Consider the following 24083-nt stretch of genomic DNA (forward strand, 5'->3'; position numbering starts at 1 on the left):
TTTCAAATATTTTATGACAATCTATATGCAGCGCTGGAGGAAAGCCCCTCCATCGTTGGTTCCAGCTATCTGCTATCGCAACCAGGTTTGGTTTATCATCTGTTTTACAAAGTAGTACTGATTGCTGCATGCTGGCAGTCATCTTCTTTTACAGGTGTAACAAAAGCAGAAAGAAGGGAAAAAAATGTCTAGAGCACTCTTCTTGGCAAGAAGGTTCCACATATAGCAAAGGAGGTTGTCGGTTTTTTGCTCAATTTTTTCCTATGTTGTTACCTTTAAATGAAATCAGCATTGGTTGGGATTGCTTTTCATGACAGGTTTTGTAGTGCAGTGCTCCATCTTTTGCACATAGGGTACTCTCAGAGATGTCACCGAAAATAAAATATCAACAAAACCTTGTGAGAAGAATGTCCTAATTTTCTGGTAGCACAGTGCTACAGAAGACTTCCTATTTGTCTCCTTACCATGAAATCATCAGTTTGAGATCATCATCAATTTGTGTTCCCCCAATCTCCAGCCTTTCATCTGAGTCAGAAAAATTTTGCTGTCTACTTTCAACAAGTTATCTTCTGCAATTGAAATAATTTAAAGTGACTCCTGTATCTCCTAATGTAGACCATGGCAAAGAATCGTGGTTAGTTGTCCTTCTGCCATTGTAGAAGCTGGATACACATGAGCGGGGAAAAACAATAGAGGACAAATAGTTACTTTTAGCTGGGGGAATCTTACATCTGTGCATGGTCTCTTGTCCATACCTGATTTATTTTTTTTTAGGCAATTATTTGCCCTCCATTTTAATCCCATCTGAGCATTTCCCAGATGTCAGAATATCTTTATGCTTGTAACGTGCATAGTTTTCTCTTGCTTTTGGTTCTGCGGCAGAGTTTTCTGAGAGTCTTGGTTCATTTTTGAGAAATCCTGCTGTGCGTTTCAAAGAGGTATTTCCAGTCTTCCTCAGGCTGTGTCATCGGCAACTTGAAATATAGCAACAACAAAGATTACAGGCTCTGATCGGGCAAAGCAAGCGCGGCAAACACTGTCATGTCAGAAAGGGCACAAGCATCACTGAGTTCCAATACTACAACAGCTCATTGATTTAAAATATACTATTGACAACCATTTTTTTCCACACTTTCTCTCAGGAGTATTCTTCAATAACATTTTATTTACAAGTTTAAGATCTCTTACTGTGTATTTTTAAGCCTGAGTGCCTTAGCGCTTTGAGTGATCCTGCTGAGTTCGCAAGCATTGTGTCCTAAGTGTCCATCTTCCAAATTCAGGTACGAATACTGGTGTTACTTTATCACAATGTATGTTGTATAGTCCTGTCGTCTGACTCGATTCTTTCTGGGGTGCCATGTCGCCATAAGACTTGTTTTTCAAGCCCAGGACAGTGTTCCGGGTGGTGGCATGGGGCACGGGATGTGTTTCCAGCCATCCAGTGGTTGCTTCCATCATTGTAAGCACATGGCGCTTGCCTTGGCGGGTTTGTAGGAGTGTGATATAGTCAATCTGCCAGGCCTCCCCATATATATATTTCAGCCATCGCCCTCCATACTACAGGGGCTTTAACTGCTTGGCTTGTCTGATTGCAGTGCATGTTTCACTTTTGTGGATAACCTGTGCGATAGCGTCCATGGTCAGGTCTACCCCTCGATCACGAGCCCGTCTATATGTTGCATCTCTTCCCCGATGGCCTGAGATGTCATGGGCCACCACCGAGCCATAACTAATTCACCCTTACGTTGCCAATCCAGATCTACCTAAGCCACTTCAATCTTAGCAGCCTTGTCTATCTGTTGGTTGTTCTGATATTTTCCAGTGGCCCGGCTAGCTCAGCTGATGGAACGTGGGACTCTTAATCCCAGGGTTGTGGGTTCGCCCCACGTTGGGTGCCAAAAAGGACTGTCGTGGTTTAACCCCAGCCAGCAACAAAGCACCACGCAGCTGGTCCCTCACTCCTGCCCTCTCCTAGTGGGATGGGGAGAAGAATTGAAAAAAAAAGTAAAACTTGGTTTAATAAGTAAACTAAATAACTAAAGTAAAATCAAACATAATAACTGTAACGAAAAGGAATATAACAACAACAAAAATAAAACCCAAGAAAAGACAAGTGATGCGCAATGCAATTGCTCAGCAGCTGCTGACCGATGCCCCAGCAGCGATCCCCCCCTCCCGGGCCACTCCCCCCAGTTTATACACTGGGCGTGACGTCCTGTGGCATGGAATATCCCTTTGGCTCATTCGGGTCAGCTGTCCTGGCCGTGCTCCCTCCCAGCTTCTTGTACACCTGCTTGCTGCCAGAACACGGGAAACTGAAAAATCCTTGACTTGGGATAAGCGCTACTTAGCAACAACTAAAACATCAGTGTGTTATCAACATTATTCTCACACTAAATCCAAAACACACTCTACCAGCTACCACGAAGAAAATTAACTCTATCCCAGCTAAAACCAGGACATACATGAAATGGGAAAAGGTTATGGTCAACAGGTTAGATGAGTGCAGTCCTGTGCCTGTTCTAGACAAGGTATCTGATATTGTCTGGAAATAAAATGTGAATTCATAGAACCAGACTGGGGTTTGTGAATTGATATATTTTTGTCTCAAGTAGTTCCTTAGTGATCTGCTAGATCCTTAAATGTTGTTGTGCTGTAGGGGATTTTTTTTTCAGAATAATAGGTTGTTAGAGGCTTGGCACAGATAGAAATGCCCAAGTCTCTGAAGTGACCCTTTCAAGTTACATACTTTAGAGGCAAAGGACCATTAATATAATTGGGCCCCTATTGTGCAAAGCACTGTACAAAAATTAAGAAAAAGGAAAGTCTGTGCTCCAATAGGTTATCATCTGCTCCAAAACCCAGCAGATTGCTGCTGAATGTTAGAAAATGTCTGGGGAATTTTTTTTAACTACTTTAGCTGATGGCTAATAAAAAGGCACTGAAGATATTTCTGGATGCAAGGAAAAAGCAAAATTGAAAGGCAAGTCCCCAACAGGAGGCTCCATGTTGAGGCTGGGGAAGCAGCGAGTTGGACCATTTATCACACAGCATGGCAAGGGAAGGAAACACGGGTTTGGGTGCACTTACCTGGCAGAAGGGGAGCGGAGCTTCTGTGCTAAGATTTTGGCAGAGCGGGGCTTCTGCGTTAAGATTTTGGCAGACTACTAGAATGGGTCTGTAGAAAGAAATTAAAATTGCCGTTCTTTTTCCCAGCTAGCAAGAGGTGCAAACACATGTATTGCCACCTGCCTCCTTTTCTGGCAATCCATTCCTGTGGAAATAGCTATTTAAAATATTTGCCCCCATTCTAAATATAAACATTTTCATAATAAGCATTTTTATTTTCAGGTTTGGTTTTGATGCTCTTTGAGAAGTCTGCTACAAACTGCCCACAGCTATGGAAGTGATCTCCCTCAAATTGCAAGATGGAAAAAAATTACCCTTACCTCCAAGATGAAATTATTTCAGATTCAGACATAAAAATAGAGTCTGTAGAAAGTATACATAGTCTCTTTATTTGCTTGAATATCAGTAGAAAAATAGTTGCCATTTGCAATAATTCTGTTCCTTAAAAGATAAAAAGCTTAATTCACATTGGTTATGTGCATGAGAATTGGGTAATTATGGTGTTGAGTCACTTATATTTTTAGAAGAGTTAAGCTTGTCAGTGCCTACCTCACTTTCAAAAAGGGAATTTAGGTTCCTAAGTCATCAATGTGCTTATTAAAATTTTACTATAAATGGCTTTTCCAAGTGCTCAGTGGCTTTGGAGTACGAGTGTTTCTATGTTACATCCATATTTCTGAAAACCCTAGAAAAAATAAAGAAGTCATGTAAGTGGACCACCTGCCTATCCATTCCTCCAGGAAGTTTGGCTGAGTTGTTTTTGATTAGATTAGATTTGATTTTAGCCTTTAAAAAATTTGCAGCATAATCTGCTAAGTATTACTCGGAAGGATTTTGTACAATCAACCCTTAGCTGCTTGCCAAGGTGTTTTCTAATGTAGATTTATGGCTGCCCTGAAATCTAATCTAGAAATATTCTGGACAAATATGTAGTTTGTACTTCTAAACAAGTATGCCCTATTAATAAGAGAAAGGCTTTTGAGTCTTTTCAAAGTCAGAAAAAGGAGACAGTAAGCCATGTTTTTAGATGTGGGATCAGTTTGTCACTACTCTTCCACATTATACAGAGCTGGGAAAAGTACTTGGTTCTGACAACCTGCAATTAGAGGTTACAATTTGCTTCTTGTCTCAGGCAGTGGTGATTTACATGGAAAAAAAAAAAATATTGTTTTTATTATGTTTTGTTCTGTAGAATAACCTGACCCCTGCCCTTCTTCAGGCAACACAGAACGGAGACATTGAGGGTTAGATTTTCGAGGGGATTTCTGTTGCTGCAGTACTAACCTACATAATTCCTACCTTTTCATACTCAGAGGGTTCGATGAGTTCACAACCCAAAGGTAAGTTTATAAATTCTGTCACCCGGTCCTTGGATCTAGTATTTACCTAAAAAATGGATTTATAAAAGTCAGCGTGCAGAAATGGCAAAACAGCTACGTGATGGGGAAAGGCGAGCAGAGGGGGCAGCCCCGATGTCAGTGCCTTCGGGGAGCTCCCTGTCTCTCGTGGCCTTCCCCAGCTTCTCTCTACTTTTAAGAAACAAATATTAATTTCCTCAAGGACTTTAATTCATTTTGCTTTTATCCCATATGAACTCCAAGATTCTATCTCAAACTAATGACAAATATGTTTGATTTTTCTATGCAAAGAAGAAGAGCTTCACAAGGAAAAATTGGGAAGCATTTGTTTTGTGGTTTCCAGTGGGATGCTGTCCTGCTGGTAGGGTTGATAGGTCCAAGTTTTATAACGTGATGAAGCTAAATACCTAAATAAATATTATTTAGGTACTTATTATATTAAAATATATTTATAGTTAAAGATATATACACCTATAAGTATATAAAATATACTTACTGTATTAAAGATATATTTTTTTCTGCTGCTATTTAAGCAAATAAAGAGACTATGTACCTAAGTACCTAAATAAATATTCTAATTACTTTATGGAGAGTTCCTCTCCTCTTTTTCATTGGCTTGAACATGCTCAGAATGTATCATTTACGTCCTATCGGTGAGAAAGGAAGGGGAATGTCTGTGTTATGACTCAAAGTGATTTTTAAGTGTGAAGTGTCCACAGACTTGTACTGGAATATGGAGACAGGAAAAATAGAATGGAATTCCAACTTCAGGGTGATCAGAAAAGCCCCTATCCACCATTCATTGATGAAGTCTAAATGAAGCCCAACGTCACATATTTTTCTGGTTGGTTATTGCAGTGATAAAAGGTGAAACAAATCATCAAGACAAAAAATCTTCAATTATTTCAGACATCAAGGGAATAACAAATATATATTTTTTTGGAAGCATCTTGGTAACTGCTGCTTGAATCCTTGCTATTGCTAAAAATTACTGAAACCTGCTATTTTATTTAGGTAGTGAAATGACATAGTTAAGTAATTTGTTCCTTCTTACTGTGATTGTTTTTACTCCCTGGTAGTTCATACTGTTAGTTTGGTGTTTTTTAAGTCTGAACTATATCTGAGTTACTTCAGTTAAGGATTTGGCTCAGAAACTTCAATTGAATTTACACATCTGAATCCATTAAGTATAACTTAAGTTTCATATCATTAACATAAGAAGGAGAAACCACACTGCACCCCTGAGAACATTTCTTCCTTCTTTATATACCTACTACCAGATTTCAGTGTTGGTGCGTTCTCAAATCTTTGTAGATAAAATGGAAAATCTGGATCCGATTGGTACCCTACACTCATATTTTGGGGATCTGAGATCCAGCATCAAATTCAAGTGCTGACCTTTTTAAATAATGCTCTCTCTAATTTTGCATTAAATACATTGAAGAGAAAGGACTATCCACTGGATATTGCTGGATATTGCTACAGTGGATATGTTTTCTGTGCTGTCTGAGGTGATTCCTGTGAAATGCTATTAACAGCAAGAGATTACTCTGTAAAGTTTGTGGTGGTAGTCTTGCTGATACAAGCAGATACCTTCTATTACATTAATGTTCCATTTAAATAACAGATTGCCAGCCACAAACTTTATATATCTTATTCCCCATATGGGCAATATATGGGTCTCTTGAGTATGGTTTTGTAGATTCATTTAGCACCTAATGCACTTTTAATGAAAGGTTTTTTTCAGCATCTCTTTGTAAGGCTTGTGATGCAGTGACTTTTCATAGTGCTTCCCAGAAGAGGTATTTATATTTTTCAAAATAGTTATGAAAGTCAGATATTAGGTTTACTGAAGCATACTGCACTGGGGAGGGAGGACGGGGGGGAAGAAGGAAAAATGAGAGTGAATTAGGTCAGGAAACCTCGCATATAATCCAATACTGCCTCATGACATTTCATCCTTCTCTTTCTGCTGCAATATATGAGCTAAGCTGATGAGCTGTTTCTGCTGGAGAGCACAGATGCAGAACTAGTCAAATAACCTTCCAGCTACGCATCTCATCAAAACCTATTTGACAAAATACCTAATCAAGGCCACTGATCTTTCACAATTCCAGAAGAATGGAAGTAAGTGTGGCGAGAAATCAGTTCTCCCACATACTAATGTTGAACAGGATGCAAAAAACATTTGCATGACTGCCTGTGTTGGGCTAACGAATATGAAGACCTACTGCTTATGCTACAAATCCATGCTTCATTTCTGGTTTAGGAAACATAACAGAAGTGGTGGGCATGGGGAAATTTATCTGAGCAGAGCAGTCAAGAAGGGAGGCAACATGAGGGATTTGCTCTTGACTTTGGGAATCTAAACCGAAGCAGACAGACAGCTGTTAAACAGAAAGCTAATGGCTTGCTCTTCAAATGTAGACTGTAGTTAGGGTGGTTTGGGATATGAGACCAGACTGTGAGCCAAAATAAGTTTAACTGGAAAAGCTGGTGGTAATGCTTCTCTAGCACTTTATTAAAAATTCTTCAAAGATAGGGTTTTAATATAATCAATGTATTAGACCACATTTGTTGATAGCAGATGGAAAACAGCCTGTTTCTCAGTTGGTTTAACTCATGTGCTGGTGAACTAGGAGAATGCAGTATAAGAGTGAAATATTGTTTATGAATATATGAGTTGAAATGGTTTCAGTATTATGAAACTATCAGAACTAAAATTGGAAAGAACTGACAAATATTAATGGGATACAGTATTGAAATGATGATAAATCATTATGTTTCAGGACATATTCATCCTAAGCTTAAGCCAGAATTTGCTTATTGAGCCTGTTATTCAGAATTTTTAGTTAGAATTTCTTGTACCTCTTCCATCCTATTCTGTGTCAGGTAACTCATATTGACCACCACCAAGGACAGGGAATAAAACTACATGAACTGTTGGTTTGGTTCAGTAAATAATATATTTTTCCTCTCTGGCAGCAAATGCTCCCAGACCGTATGGAGTGAAATGGTAAAAAAGACAAGTGGAAAAATATTCAGCCAAAAATCTGCAGCAAGGAGCAGTTCTTCCTTTTCTATGAGATAAATTTATCATGGAAAATTCTCGTGTCTCTTTTTGTAGACCATGAGACAGCAGATAGGTATTATTAAGATGAAATGTTTAATAGCTTCTTCCTCTATTAAGATCCTTCATAACCATCTACAGTAGGTGACAGTGCCTAATGACTATTGTTCCCAGTGGAATTTTGAACCAAGAATTTACTTAACTTATTAACTATTGAACCCGCACTTGAGAGTGTACTTGCTTTGCTGGACCACACTTACTTAAAAAGAAACCTAAAAAGTTGTACTGCTCATGACATTTTTATTATATATCTTCCCTTTTTCAGTTCTCTCTTTTTCTGTGAGCTTAAATATGCCATGAACTCATGCTTTTCCTTCTGTGTGTCACAATCTGGATGCCCACCCTTTGACTGCTGTTGGCTTTCGGAGCGTAGCTGCAACCGATAATACTTCAGTATGTTTCTTTTCCCTCTTCTGCCAGAGTTCAGATTTACTCAACCTTGTCCAGATATCAAGCTAAAATAACATCGAAATCATAACTTGTGTTTGACGGGCTTCACATTCAAGATCCAGTAATTAGATAATCCTGTGATTAAATCTCAAAAGGGATTCCACCTAGTTAAGTGCCTTATGAACTGGAAAGACTGGACAAAATGCAGTAGGAGATGTCATTTTCCTTTAGAAGGAAAATAGCCTCACCCTACCGTTTCGCTTACATGTACTAGCCTGTAACTGCAAAAGAATTATGATCACCTTTCCTTCCCATCTTAAAGAGTTGAGACCCACATGCCCCATTTTCTTGCCTGGTTTAGGTGCCTGTGGTCAGTGGGGTATATACATGGGCAGTGCTCTTCAGCCATCCTGTTGAATCGGAATTGTTGTATAGAAATGAACTCAAGATTCACTGGGCCAGTAAGATAACAGGAGTATGAACATAGCTTCATGGGTAGGGCACCACATGATAGATGGATAGCTTGAGTTCTGCTCCAGGGATTCATATTTTATTCAATGCTGTTTCATCATCTCCCCTTTCAACTGTGTTTTAAAAGGAAAGGAATAGTCCCTGCTTAGCTATTTCGAAGACAGGTCACAGACCCCTTCTTTCAGGAAAGGGCTAAAAGCGGTGGATCTGCAGTAGATAAAAGCATTTTCCTGCAAAATGTGAAGCACAGAGTAGGTCAGGGTCACATTTCAAATGCATCCTTGTACTTGGTGTTTCCTAAAACAGCTGCTTTCAAAAAGCCCCTCCACCCCCGCCTTTCCCCACGGCACAGAATAAATTCCTGAAATACATGTCTCAGGAGCGTGAGGAGGCCCAAGGAAAGATCATTGACTCTACCTTTCCCTTTTCCCCCTGTCCTTCTCCCCGGTAACCATGTGAAAAGGTTGGGCGTGCAAGAATTTTTATGCAGGATAGAAATAGGCAGGCTGGATGGTTATGGTAGAGGAGGGCTGGTGAAATGGAAGACGAGGTGAATAGCTAGAGCAAGCCTCAGAAAGGAAGTGTGTGAATTTGTGAGAGAGTGGACGCAGAAAACCTGAAGCTGGAGACAAGAAGGACTGAATTACCTTTAGAACAACCATAATGCTAGTGTCTAGCTTTAGTACCATATATGCATTTTAAGCGTCTTTGGATGCCCATTTTGAGGTACTTCACCTTCCTTGTACACTTCTTGTGGAGCAGTGGCACCTTGGGCAGGTATCTGGAGATCTTCGGAGAGCTGGACACTTGGAAGTTTGACTGTGGAATGCCTGACTTGCAGGTGCTTACTCTCCTTGTTAGCCTTGGCTTTGGTACGTGGAAGAGGAGAAAAAAGCTAAAGGTAAACCAGAAGAAAACAGCAGTACTTCAGCAGCACGCATTTTCATTTTCTGTGTGCTATCTAGTGCTGGTTGCTATTCAACTACTGGTTACTTTCTTCAGGTTTTTGTTTTCCCTAAAACTCTTCAGGCACTGCCCAGTGCTCATCCCCCAGCCTTACAAAACCCAGTCACAGTACCCTGTACTTGTGATTGGTGATGGAGAGCAATCTTTTTCTACATTTTTTTCCAAACCAGCCCTCCCAAAATTAGATATTCGGCCAGCTAGCAGAGAGGATAAGGCTAACACGTCATCTTCAACATGATAGCTGACCTACACCTTGTAAATAAGCAAAGAATATCCATTTAATCGACTTCGTTGGTGTGTTGAGGTGGTCTGTCTCCACTGCAAAGCAGTATGAGCGGTCTGAGAAAATGAGTTGAATAGTTCAACTGACATTCATGTGTGACTGTGTAGGTCATCAGGATATTCAAATGAAAACTGAGAGGCTTGAAGTGTGATAAATAAAAGGTTATTTCATTGAGCAAATTCTAACTTCACTGTGCTTTGATTTAGACTTTAAATAGTTACGATAGGAAAAAGTGCATGGTAACAGACAAGGGCAAAACTGCAGATTTCTTCTAATTTACTTTGTATCCCCAAGTATTTGCATTATCGCATGAAACAATGCAAGGGGATGTGATGGCTTTGCAACATTTTTGTGATACTAACAAAGATATTTTCTCATAAATTTTCTTCTTGTATATGAAGGTCCTCTGACAGAAGTGTACATATATAAATTCAAATATTGATACAGATACAAGCGTGATGATAATGAAAGTAGCTGTCAGGACTACACTGTTTTTGAAAGCTGGTAGAACTGTGGAAAGATATTTTGGTGATGACAATCGAATCCCATCTGTCTTTTTGCATAGGGCTGAAGAACAGTCTGAAGTGATATAATTTATCTAGTTGTATCATTAGAGAAGGGTGTTGGAACATGCTGCATCTGTTTGTGTGAGCTGTGCTTGTCCCTCAGGTTTGCTCCTTTGTAGGCTCTTGCTCTTATATTGGAGGTCAGGAAGGAGGAAGGACAGTGGGAAAGGAGGCTAGACATTTCTAACTTCTTAGTATCAGTGCATGGTAAAAGAAACACAATCTATAGAAACTTTTTTGTCCCAATATATGTATTTGTAAAGATTTGAGGAACACTTGAGTTTCTTGTATCCCAGTTTCCACAGAGGCATAATTTCTTTCAAACTTGGCTTGATGAAGATCGCTTCATGGGTGTAAATCAAATTACATGAAATAAAATCATGTAAAATACATGGTCCTTTTACTCATAGTGTGTGGATAATGACCCGAATGAGAGAACATCAGCTCTGAAATCTGCTGTGCCCGGTTCATGATTTTTTTGTGTCAGGCTTTTTACCTTTTGGGCCAGCTTTTTCTTTTAGTGTGATGTATGTCAAGTTTTCAGTACAGTATCATGCAGTGAATCCCTTTCAGTTTTAGTTTTGCATTTTTATTCACTTGCTTTCCTTCTATCTATTTATAATTTCTTTTTTTATCAGAACAGCAAATGCTTGACCTCTTTTCTTACCCTAATTACTAACCATTTTTGATACCAAAATTGTAAAAGAGGGCAGCAGATTTTATAATACTTCATGAATACTTGGCCTGAAACTCAGATAACAGTGGCAAGATCGAAATCCAGTTTTAACATACTTCCAATATATTTTCAGCATGTCCGTGATCCTGTCATCTGATAATGCAGTTGTCTCCAATGAGCAGAAGCATGTCACGTCATGCTTTAAATAATATATTGCTTTATCCTCTGCTTCTTTTCCTTTCTGTACACGGACAAGGCCTCTGAACCACTTAATTCTAGTTCAGGCTTTCAAAGGCATTATAGGACTTGTAGTACCACTGTACCTCACGTAACGTAATCTTATCTGACTCATGGAACCGAGAGAGGAAAAGATCCGTTAGGTCATCTGGGTTTTCTCACAGTGAATACAGTATTGTCTTCTTATTTTGAAGAAGTTTTTTCTTTCAGGTATTACAATTGCCAAACAAAAATGCCTCTAAGCCTTCCTGTCTGAGATTATTCTGTTAATTCATGCAATTCATAATCAGGATTTTTTCTCATATTGGGCCTGAATTTTTTCCCGTTTCAACTACGTACCTATATTATGCCACGTTTTACTTTTTCTTTTCAGTAAATCTAAATCCAACCATATATTAACAGTTATTTCCCCGTTCACCCTTCCCTTGCTCTTTTCCTGAATCCGATGAAATGGCAACATTTTGAGGTATCGTTTCCCGCGTTTTGGTCAGCCCCAGTGCAGACTGCATCCTGATAACTCCCTCTGCCCCTCTTGGGGCTTCCTGCTTTCAAGCCAGCCACTTGTATTGCACAGTCGTATTTTATACTTTTGAAACTGAGTCCAGCCCAGGTCTGAATTAGCAATGACATATTCCCTGAACTCCTGGTTGGTAAGCAGAAGATAAACAGCTCTTGGTTGGTAAGCAGAAGATAAACAGCAGTTGCAGCATTCTTGGCTAGGAATCATGCCCTCAATGCCTATGTTTGATACGCAGGCATAGTCCCTAAGCTGCTTATGCTCATGTCCATCTGCTGAGATGGCAAAGTGCCTTCTCACAAGTTGTTTGGACTCTTGCCTCGAGGGCAGAGGTGCCAGGCGATGATCAGCAGCCTGCATGACAATGCAAGCGTCATTTCTTCTAAAAGAGCAGCTCCTTTAAGCAATTACTGTATTACAGGCAGCTGCCACGGGCCTCTTAGACCATGGTTACACCTGTTGAAAATTATATGCCAAGAAAAGAATACACGAACCATACTGGAGAGCAGTCCAACCAGTGCAGCGTCATTTCTCGCTGCCAGGGAGACAGGTTGCACTGCCGCAGGGGTACGAAAACTCATCAGTAGTTCTCAGGGTGTCAAAAAAAGATCTCAGCAGGCTAAAACGGCCTGGAGGCATATCCAAAACAGACAGTACAATGGCCCCAAGTAGCAACTGAAGCAAAATAACAGTAACAGAACCTGTGTGAGAGCTTTACTCACAGAACTGGTAATTAAATCAAGAAAAAACAGGATAGCTTTTTGTTACGCTCTTCAAAGAAAAGTAGAAGACCCTGACCTTATTCTTCTCACTGAGTAAACACCTGTGATACGGGCTATAAAGGCAAAGATACAGTAGGAAAAGAAGGTAAAATTCACTTTTTGTAGGCATAATTAGGTAACCCTACAGAGTGGTGGGACTCGGTGTAGCAGTACTAAACTACTTTGCTAGGAGAAAAATCAAAGGACAAGGAGGAAATTCTGAACATCGCTCTATGGAAGTGCAGTAGAGGGGTAAGGATTGAACAAGCCTGGTGGAAGGCAAATCCATTTTCAATCTCTGTTTTGTCCCAGGAGTCCTGAACTGCCCCTCGGCTTAGGGTACAGTCGGTGCACGACAGGAGGAGCAATTCTGTCAGCTGGGGTTACTAAACCCACTTCTGTTTTGTCTTGACATGTTTTTAGATCACCACAAGCCACTTCTTTTGGGAAGGAGTCCAGAATCTGCTTGTGACCCATTCTGCCAGCCTCCTGTTATCCAAAGGTCAAATCTACAAAAAATGAGCTACAATTTTTTGGAGCAAAACTATTTTTGGGGAAATGAAGTTTCAACAACTTTTATAAGCATGGTTCCAGTTAGCTCATGTCAAAAATGCAAAGCTGTCATAAAAAAATATTTTAGTAGATTTTAAATTCAAAATTCCTTTTTCGTTTAACTGAATGATCAGAATGCTTTTCTTTATTTTTAGACTCCATTTCAAAACATTTTAAATTGAACAGATTTTGGCATGGCTAGTAACTTTTAGAATTTTAATTGTCTAGAAAGTTCATGAAATATTCATCTGAGAGAGTCCTGAAACAACATTTCCTTTTTATTTTTCTTATACAGCAGAGAACTAAAAATCAGTTCTATCTGCACTGCTCTGCAGTAGCCTTGAGGTAATTTTAAATCTCCTTTGAGTTGCTGGAGTGGACAAAAGGACTTGTGAAAGCCTCTGCGTGTTTCCAAGGAAGTACAATGAGCTGAAAGGCTGTTACCAGTCTGCTCTGGTTTATGTGCAGTTGTCACATTCTGTGTCAGGTCTCATTGCAATCAGTGGGAATTCTGCCATTAACTTCATTAGGACCAAGATTTGCCCTAAGCCCCAGCTGATATTTTGTGTACACCACTGGAGTTATTCTATTTTCTGCCAGCTCATAATTCTGAGTGCTAGAATAAGAGATTTTGGCAAAGACTGGTGAACAAAGGCTGTTGATTCTTTATTACGGGAAGGTTTTGGTTTTGAGATAGGTAATAGTATGATTTTGGATTTGTACTGTACAACTGAGTTCAGAAACTGGTCTCTTTGTGTGCTGACTCATGATCAATGCCAGAGCCTTGGATCTTTGACACCTGCAGTTAACAACATAAATGGGAAAAAAAAGCCTGTGAACATGTAGATAATGTAATTTAAACACAGATTGGACTTTGTGTGAACCTTTCCCTCTAATTGGAAAGAAATACTAAATGACCTTCATAACAAAAGAATATTGAACACAAGTAAATAACCCATTGCATTTGTTTTGTGTGCTGCCCAAAAGACTCTGGATTGATATTTCAACATCGTGTCATAGTTTCATTGACTGCAGACCTAGCTTATGTCTTCATCAGAAAGCATCTTAATCTGGAATTGCTCCAGCTGGAAAGTAGAATTTACCGTACTCACTACACAGTTTCACAGTATGTTAATCTAAAATTATTTTGAGCAAAACAATGTGAATTACAGCTCTACAGTGAAATATCTAGCAGCTTTATTCTGCCCTTGGATCTATATGTGTAAGTCTCACTGATAGCAATATAATTTCTGCACATAGACCTAGGGATAAGGTTTGATTAATGATGTTTTCTTCTTACACAAAGTATATATTCCTGCAGGTTTTTTTGGCTGCCCATGTCTTACGGTAGTACAGCTGACGCAGAAGCTATGTGCTGATCTCTATGCCAGCCTCTCAGGAATGATGTTAGTACATGAGGAGTCGTTGCTCATATGACCAGCATCAGTATTATTCTGTTCCTCTTGGGTAGCTGAAAACAGAAGGAGATTATTGTACTCTGAAAAACCTGAATCTGATCCAAAAGACACCCCTGGAGAAGGAGAAAACTAGGTTCTTTCTTCATTGTACAATTTTCTGCATTAAAACCTAATGCAACGTTCATTGAAGGCAAGACGACCAATTACATTGCTTACGGTGGGAAGAATATCAGGCTTTGGCCTTTTACTGAAATCAAACAAAGGTATCATTTAAGGGTGAATGTGACAATGTGAGGTAGTTATGATCTACTAAAATTTCGGAAAGGCATAAAAAACATAACCGCAGCCATTTTCAGATCCATCCAGTGCAGCATCCTATTTCTGACAGTAGCCAACTGGGGGCGTCCAGGGGAAAGTATGAAGACAAGGCAGATGGTGATACTTCACAGGATTTTCTCCAATATTAAAGGAGAAACTCAAACTCCATTGACACAGAATACACAGAGTCAAAAGAGTAACTATTTTCAGTCTCTCATCTCCTAGTTCGAATTTGAAATAGCCGAACACATGACAGCTCCACATTCCATTACCACTAGCAGCTGGTTCAAAGCCTGAGCCAGGGTAAAATTATGTGCAAGGCATGCATCACGCTCGACGTTGTGTGAAAAGACTGCGCTGAAACGCTTTAAGATTTAGGAGGAATTTGGATGCAGATTAAAAGGGCTTTTAAACCAGCAAATAGAAACATTCCCTGGGTGCCCGCAATCCTCTTCAAATATGCCTGACAATGAATTCCTCCTAAGTTCATATCTGTGTTTGTTTTACTGTATGAAATCCTGATTTCATACAGGAATGAAACGCTGCAGTCCAGCATTTTACCCTGAAGAAAAATATTTGCCGTTAAAAAGAGTATTCATAAAACTTTTACTTCCTCACGTTTTTAAGGATCCCTTGCTAATTAATAAGCTCCATTAGTAGAAGAGTTCGTTCTTTTAAAATTAAAGCTAATATCAAGACCTCTCTTTTTTTGCTAGCTTTTCTGCAATTTACTTTTCACCATTAAGGCTCAGAATGAGACAGAAATAATAAGCCTTCTCTTGAGTCACAGAGCCTTTTGGCTGTAATGAAAGCTGAAAGCAAAGAATGTGAGAAACTGATGGCTTCTCAGTGTAAGGAAGAAAAACGGGGAGGAGGGAAAAATGTAAAGGATGATACTAATCACTCGGTCCTTACTTCCCTGCTGAGCTGAGCAAGTTGTTGCATTAAGCAAGTGCAGATCACCCCAAAAATGTCACAGCGGAGAAGCCAACAACACCTCTTTTTTTTGTCTGTAGGACACAGATGGGATTTAGATGCCCAGGGCTAGGAAGCGTTTTCCAGTACCCTTAAAACCCTAGAAATACCTACTTTCTGAAGTGTAGCATTCTTGAGGTTTTTGAACATAAACACTAACATGTTGGCAGAAGTCAGAGAGAGGAACGCCGGCCTTGCTCTGCTGTGGTCCAAAAGCAAGGTGCAGAGGTTCCCCAATTCTAAGGCTCTGAGTGGCATGCAGAAGTGTCCTTCAGGTACAAGGCTTGCTTCAAGATTGACATACAATTTATTACTTTCTGTCAGACGGGGAATTGTATGCTTTACCTGAATTTGAAGCTTGCTCACAGTATGGTTTCTGTTTTCTTTAGCCGGTGACTGGGCAATTTAAAATACACAAACAATTGTGAGAACAAAATGCAAGCCTTTTGATTTTCTTGCTAGCTGACTGACCTGTCTTCTACATTTGTTTTGGTCCTGTGAAGCTTGAATTTATAGCCTCACAGTAGATCACCTTCTATGGAAGGGAGCAAGTATGCTTTTTTCCTTCTTAGTGCATTAGCCCGTGATGATGTACTCTGTGCTGCAGTGAGATAGCGACTGAAGTCCCTCCTCTTGAAGTGGTAAGTGTACTCAGGTCTCCTGGATAAATGCTTTATCTTATTATCAATAACTGAGGTCCAGCATACTTTAAGTGTGGGTTTTGATGAATTTGACTGGATGAAAATTGTAACTTTAGGATTTGAATTACTTTGGATTCAGTGACTTAAGGTATGTCTACATGAACAACTTAACTCAGGAGTCTGTTTTTAAAGCAAATCCCCCAATAATCCCTCCTTTTACCATGCTGTGTTTTGTATCATGGGGTAATCTCTGCACACACAGGGTGCTTCCCTTTCCGACGAAATTAAAGTAGTAGATGTATTCGGGAATTGCACCTGACATACTGTAGTCGTTAACGGGTATTCAGGTTAGAGTTCTGCTGAAATAAAACTCTCGAAACTTGTATAGTGTGGATGTCAGTTCTCCAGCGAGAATCGTTTTGCTCTACAGATATGTTCCTGTTGTGTTGCACAACTTGTAAATGCAGACATAGCCTTATGCTGAGCTTTGACCCTCTTCTCCTTTATCTCTATTGAAGAAACCTAGGGAGGAGAAAGGAAAAAAAAATACAAGATGACAGCAAAGTATGGAAATAGGAAGTAGATAGCACTTCAGAGGACAAAAAAGCGCTGCTGACTGAGGTAGGTAAAGACTTGGCTGTATGACCACCTCACACAACATGGAGAAGAGAGAGAAACAGAAAACTTATTCCCTCTTTCCATTAAATGGATTTTAAGTCCTGTAAAAAATACATGGTTAAATAGAATGTTTTCAGTCCACTTCAAAAGGAGAAGTGGTTAAAGCTGGCCAAGATTTCCTAATGCAGCATTCACAGATGTGATTAGGAAACAGGAAATATTCAGCTCTCAAGGACTTTGATACATGAGAAAATCTGATTGGATTCTGGGATAGGAAGTATCCTCCAGGTGAACCTCATAAGGAATAGCTTGAAGTCAGCCACGATTATTGCAAAAGCAGACTAGAGAGTTAGCACTGAGCTTAAATAAATAAATACATGCATAAAGTGATACCCACCTCTCCCTATGCACCCTGCTGTACTAGTGAAACAAAAATATGCTAAATGAGCCATGTTTATAACTAATTATTGGTTTATGGCTCTTTTTATTAAGTTAAATAAGTAAAGGCAGAATAAGTTTTCAAAATACCCTTCTTAAATGTCATCAGAAAATTTGTTTTTCACTATTCAGAAGGAATGAAAAAAGCAGTGGGCCTCCTGAGAAGGAAAGCTGTGAGAAGTTTGTGCTGTTAGCGCAAGGATGCTTCCAGAAAGAGACTTTTACCAGGCAATTGTTGAGGAATCTGTGGAGACAGGTAAGCAACTTGGGCTACTTATGGTAATAGCATTATAGAACATTTTTCTAGTAGGTATCCTTAGTCTACCTACCACAGATAAGTTACCTGGAAATATTCCATAATGCTGTTAGTTGTAGGCACCGATAAAGTCAACACGTAGATAGCTGGTGCTAATATCTGAAGTGAGCTTTTTGGCTGAAGATCAAGGATCAATTTTTTGTCCCATTTGGAGGGCTGTGTGATTTACATGAGATACTGTAAGTGTGGCCAGAATGTTTGGTTGCTCTGTCAGGAAGGAAGAACAATAGATATTTACGTTGTCTTTATTTTCTTAAAGCAATCTCAAAAACACTGGGTTTTTTTTCTTGGGAAAAGAAGTTTAGGGTTCTGGTAAAAATAGTAGAGTAGGATATCTAGCTACATGTCTTTTCATCTTTGCCACCTTGGCATTCTTGGCTTTATCATGTTTCTCTTATCCTGTGTGTCTGCTTCCTCCCCGAGCTTATAGACATATTTTTGTGAGAAACAACTGAATGTGATGCTTGTGCTATCAGAAAAGGAAATTATTCCTATTTCTGACCAGACAACAGTATGCTAGTGTAAAGGAAGAAGAGGTGAAAGTAATTGATGTATCCAATGGAAGGGCATTATTTTACCAAAGCGTACCAAATAAAAACCTACTGAGTGACACTGGTAAGCATTGTTATCTCCTTAAAAAGTAAGCACAGTTGATATGCAGTGTGGCTACATTTGTAAAAATGAAAAATATAATCAGCAACAATTAAGTTGGAATAGCAGCCAACAACGCACCATCTTCATAAGGCAAGCTAATGAAATAGTTAAATTCTAATAAAGACTGCATACCAGACCACAAAATATAATCCCAATTGTCTAGTCTCTGAAAAGACCAAGAATGATGATATTATTAAAGAACATCTGTCAGAGGCTTAACAAGTCTGGATCCTTTTTAGTTACTCATTAAAGCCCCATAAAATCTTAGAGAGTTTAAGAAGAAAAAACAAACTAATCCTGTGCAAATTAAAGCAGGGAATGCTGGTACGATGAAATTTATACGTTTAATGCAGCAGTTACTGGTAGAAAAACAAAAAGTCACCGCTTTGGGTGGAATAGTTCAGCTTTAGGCAAAACTTGCTTAACAACTGTAGTACAAAACTGTTTTTATGGGAGTTTAGGACTACAGGTGCTCCTGACTCAATGTTAGACTTTTGCTAAGCCATTTAAGACAGCTGGGCACACCCAAACTATGCACATAGTAAAACTCCATCTCTTAGTCTTTATCTGCAGCTTCCAATCCACAGCTCTAATCAGAAGTGAATCTGAATCATCCATCGTATTTAGACGGAATGAGAATGCCACGTTCTCTGACTTTTGAGAGGGGCAGACAACATCCTGAATTGCACAAGCTTTTTATCTAGAGAAAGTTGTAGATGTCTAAATGGTAATTTTGTGTGAGAGTAGATTAACACAGATAACAAGGCAATTTTTGGACTTTATCAATATTGGCTAAAAAGGAAGAAATGAAATGTGTTCTGTAGCTGTAAAAGTATAGACCGCTACCCAGGGAATTAAAAGTTCTGCTAGTTTGGGCTGCAGAATGAATTGTACTTGTAAGTAGTTCTGGATGAATGACAATTGACAATAGTAATAAATTCTTTCTTTTGCCACACATAAACCTGAAGAGAAATAATTTATTCTTAACAGAAGTGTTCAGGGAAGGAATTTTCTGAACTTTGGTTTATACTTTGAGAAATCCAGTCTTTTTCATCCCATTAAGAAATAATTATGAGTCAATAATCTTGTCTCTGCATCTTGTATTAATTCAAAATAAGATAACTTGGAGGTCAATAAGTAATATCCATTTTTTCATTTCCTTCAGGTTAATTTGGAAAATATTAGAGGACAAAAATTTAAAAACCCCCTTAGATTAGGCATTTGGTAAAGCATGTATGATGGCTTTTTTGTTCTGTTCTTTTCCTCTGTACCCTACAATTCTGATGATGCATGCTTAAATAGCAGGTAGGCACTGTCAGAGGCAGGATGGGGCTTGGGCAGGCATGACTTGTGGGGAGACAACAGTGAAGCAGAGTTGTGACTCTGCTGTACAGGGTTTGGTCCCAAAGTTTGACCTGAATGGCACTGTCAACATTTGGTTTCAAATCTCTACTTCTAAATTACTTTCTTTCTTACAATGAAGTATCCATCAGTTTAAAACCAAAGTGTAATTTGTACATGAAACCAAAGTGTAATTTGTTGATGAAAACACAGCAAACAGTTAAGTCGCCGTAGCAGCTACACCAAGCAAGGTAATGAGATTCCACTGAACTGGTATGACATATGAAATGCTTTTCCATTCTTTGCTCTTGTGTTGTCTGGCTGTGTATCAGGAAGGAAACCCTGCAGTTGCATGAGTTGCCTTCCCAAAGTGTAAAAGGGGAAAGGTGATCCCTTCCATTTTAAAGAAGCGGTAAGTCTTCAAAGAGAAGTCTAGAGGTCCATCCTACCCACCTCTAGTCCTTTTCTCTGTGCTGGGGAAGCCCAGTGTTCTTACCAATCCTGCCCGGTTACAGATTTTGAGTATTTCTGGTGTCAATAACGTGGATCCCAGTTCGCTTATAGTCCAAACTGCCTAAATTTCCTTTTGTTCCCAGACAAATCAACCCTCTGAGATGAAAGTGGGGTGCTCTTGGGATGGTTCATTTAGGGTCTACTTTCCTGAAGGTAGTCTACACAAGAGGGAATCAGCATTGGCACTTTCTACCCTCTGCAGTCCCCCAGTGCTCTCCCAGCAGTGTATCTTTGCGTGCTTTTCTGTCGTCAGAGCGTTTTGCACTCACCTTCGTACCCACTTCATGAAAGCACAACCCCAGATTCCTCTAACACAGCCCTTACTATTTTATTTTTTTAAGGATCAGAGGTGGAGATTCCCAATATCCTACTATTACCTAGTAAGCAGGCATCATGTGGGATACTGTGTTTTGACACTTGCAGTTCTATAGATAATTTTACAGGTAGCCTGTGACTGCTCATTCATTCATTTTGTTATGTTCATAGGGGTATTTGTGTGTCCTTTAAAACGGACATATAAATCTAGGGGGTTTGCATACTGAGGGCATCTTCCCCAGCATTTGATGTGGAAGAGTTACTGTTACTGTCTACAGAGACTTAGACCATAGTGCCTTCTTTTGGAAGCCTATCCTATTTTTCTACACGAGAAAATCAAATTGCTTCCTTATTCAGAGTGATGACAGCAGGAACTACCAGTGGCTGGATAATGACTATTAATTCGATAGGTGATGCTTTCCTTCTCTCTTTCTTATCTCTCCGAGATGAACATTGGGTGAAACAGTTTCTTAGGGGGCAAGTGGATCCTATCTATAGGTAAAAGACAATCTTCTCAGCCTGAGTTCCTAGTACTGTGATGCACAGTAACAATGCAGTTTAAATCTCTGAAGCATTAATGTAATCAATCATTCAACCATACAAAGAATTGCCTCTTGTCTCAGCATGTGAAAAAAATGTCTATTCAGTCTGAAAGCCTTCTAACCCGATATAATTTCCACTTGGCCCAGACCAAAAATGGAACAAGACCTTGTAGAAAGCATTCTGCCAGCAGCCCACTGTTTGTGACATGAAAGGTCCAGACTGAGCAGGTTTCCCAGCAAATGAGAATTTGGCATGCAAGATGTACGTCTTGGCGTGACTGTAGGTCATATAAATGTTTAGAGCAGTCACGTGGTTCTAGCAAGATGCTCAAGTTAACAAATTGAGTTATTCCGATTTATCTATAAGGTGTTTAAAGGATAGTCCCATACTGAATATATTCCAGCAAGGTAATCTTGACAAGAGTGATACGGGTTGCATGCAAAGAGAGAACTTGCAATGCTGAAGAGAGATTCAGACCATCAAATGATGAGATTACTGACATCTGGGAGTCAAAATCACTAGAAACTAACAGAAAATCACAGAAATTAACAGTTGTATAGCCTCCTGCATTCAGAAAGTCTAATACTACTTTTGGGTAAAAGTCCCATGGCATTTACTGCAGCACTAGGGATGTTAGGGCTACTGTCTGGGCCAACTCAGTCCTTTTAATGAATTCTTGCCTTTATCTTTTCTGAATATTGACTTCTCAATTTTCTTTATTGTGCAGTTGTCAATAAGTGTTTATGTACCATGTTTAACTGCTTGTTAAACACCAGGTAGTCATCCTGGTGACGGGTGAAAATATCTTTTAATCCCTTAGTAAACTTATGTTATGCTATATAAAATTTGATTCTTTAATGAAATTATTTGAGAACACTGGCTTGAAGATGTTCCAGAAAACCAAATTTGATTATAATCCTTATCATCTACTGCCTCCCTTTTAATTGCTACATTTTAACATAATCTCTTGGAAACCTGAGGAAAATCTGTGTGTAACAGGTTCACTCTTGACGTCCCTGCTCATTACTCTTGCTCCCATGTTGCAAAATGTATATATTTATATGTACATATAAAACAAACTCGTTTGTTCTCATCTTCCTTTCTGAGTCTTTGCCTCACATCAGCCTCAGCTCAGCTCTAGGAATAATATATATTAGTCAATTGTCGCAGTGTGATCAGCAGGGAGAGTATATCTAGGTTTAGAGGTGTGTTGAAATAGTGAATTTCTATTTCTTTGTTGACAGAGCGGCAAATTAGAAGGTGTGGAGAAAATGAAATTTAGAACATGAAGCAATGTTAATGTAGGTTTGGTTTGAAAAACTAAGCTATCTGAATGTTCCTTCGAGTGTCATAATTAATAGCACCTTAGACTTATATAGCACTTTTCATCCTGAAACACTTTCATGCATCCATGTGATACATGCAGTAATTATTAGCCATCTCGGGAATGAAGAGTTGGTTGACGGCCTTCCTGGAGCGCAGAGGAGATATTTTCATTCTATAATTTCAGCCCTCTTAGAAAAGGCTGTGACGTTTGTGACTTAAAGGGAGTGCTTTTGAAAACCTGGTGCTTAATGGAGGCTCAAATCAGAAGGTTTTTGTTGTTTATTTTCTTATTTTATATTTAGATAAGTCAGCGGGGGGGAATCTCATCCAAATATCAATGCGCAATACAGACTTCTCCATTCTGCAGAGAACAAAGGGCTGGGTAAATATTGCGATAAATGTTCAGGCTTATTTTTCCATAAAAACTCAACTAGAATTTAGCCCACAAGGTCAGAGAAAATGGACATGTGCTAACTATCTGTCTTTCTGTGTGTTTCGGCCAGCGGGACTGACAAACCTAAAAGGAAAAAGAGGGGAGAAGAACAAAATTTACTATGCCCAAAATTCATATCAAGGATTAGGTACGCAGAGCTGCTGCATTGCTGGAAAACTTTACTAGCACATAAGACGCAACAGTTAAGGTTTGAGAGCCGTAAGAACGCAGGACTAAAGGGACAAACTGTGTTATTGAGTCTCATTGTCTCTACTAATAGACAGCGGCGGATAAGATGTTAAGTCTAGAAAGGTTTAGTTTCTCCTCCAGTTTTCCTTGTATGGAACAAGAAACAATATACTTGCCATCACCTTAAACCAGTTAGGTTTTCAGCAGAAAAGCGTAAGCCTGAAGAAAATCAGGCACAGGAAGAGAGGAGGGGAGGGAAAAAGAGACATTCTAGCTCCTTGCTAGGGTTTAGCAATGACACGGAACATAGTAGGTGAAATACTCGGGTGACTGTTGATGGCACTACCACTTTTTCATTGCTAGGTTCAATGAAAATATGTAAGGCTTTGTTTAGTTTTGGAACAGTTTCTGGCATTTACCAAGACTGCAAGGATATTGTACAGAACCCTCAGTGAAACAGCATTCTGGCAGCAGTGTTGCATATCCCCCTTTCAGAAAGACTAGTTAATCAGGCTCCCCAAAAAAGGCATGAAAAAGAATATGTATTTTGTGACTTTTCAGACTCTATACGTTCTCCGATAAGCATTTGCACAAGGAGCTATGAGTGAAAACAGCAGATATATCAAAACAGCTGATAATCTCAGGAATTCACAAACCTGTATGAATTCTCGAGAATTCACAAACCTGTATGAATCCTCTGGCTGTTAGAAGGTGACAACATAGTCTTGCAGATCTACTCTACTTCTGTTTTCTTACGTGGGACCAGGAAAAACATAAAGCAACACAGACAGTTTCCAGGAGATTGATGAAAGGGAACAATAGCTTTTAATTTTAGTGTGGCACAAATCCTTGCCTTGACCTTGTCATCGCTCAAGTTTTAGCCTGCTATTCTTTCACCTTGACTTATGACTTCTCTGTGCTCATAATGTAACTAGTGAGCTTCCAGTTCTCTCCAACCTTCTGATAGAAAAATTTTCATGACAAAGTTTCAGGATTATTTATCTATTTT

At 39.3% G+C, this 24083-nt stretch overlaps 1 long non-coding RNA gene across 6 annotated transcripts in view; it reads left to right on the forward strand.

Moving 5' to 3' along the window:
- Window positions 1-24083, forward strand: part of LOC126047009 (uncharacterized) — a 74203-nt gene that overhangs the window by 17194 nt on the left and 32926 nt on the right. For 2 of the 6 annotated variants that reach the window (XR_007508501.1, XR_007508499.1), the window contains exons 6-8: window positions 4322-4469; window positions 16907-17009; window positions 17577-17700. This is a non-coding gene — a long non-coding RNA (uncharacterized LOC126047009). Of the gene's footprint in view, window positions 1-3351; window positions 10932-16906; window positions 17010-17576; window positions 17701-24083 lie in introns of those variants that run through there. The other 4 variants (XR_007508498.1, XR_007508500.1, XR_007508503.1 and 1 more) reach the window with 3 other exon arrangements.

This window comes from Accipiter gentilis, chromosome 17 (assembly GCF_929443795.1).
Source record: "Accipiter gentilis chromosome 17, bAccGen1.1, whole genome shotgun sequence".
NCBI lineage: Eukaryota > Metazoa > Chordata > Aves > Accipitriformes > Accipitridae > Astur > Astur gentilis.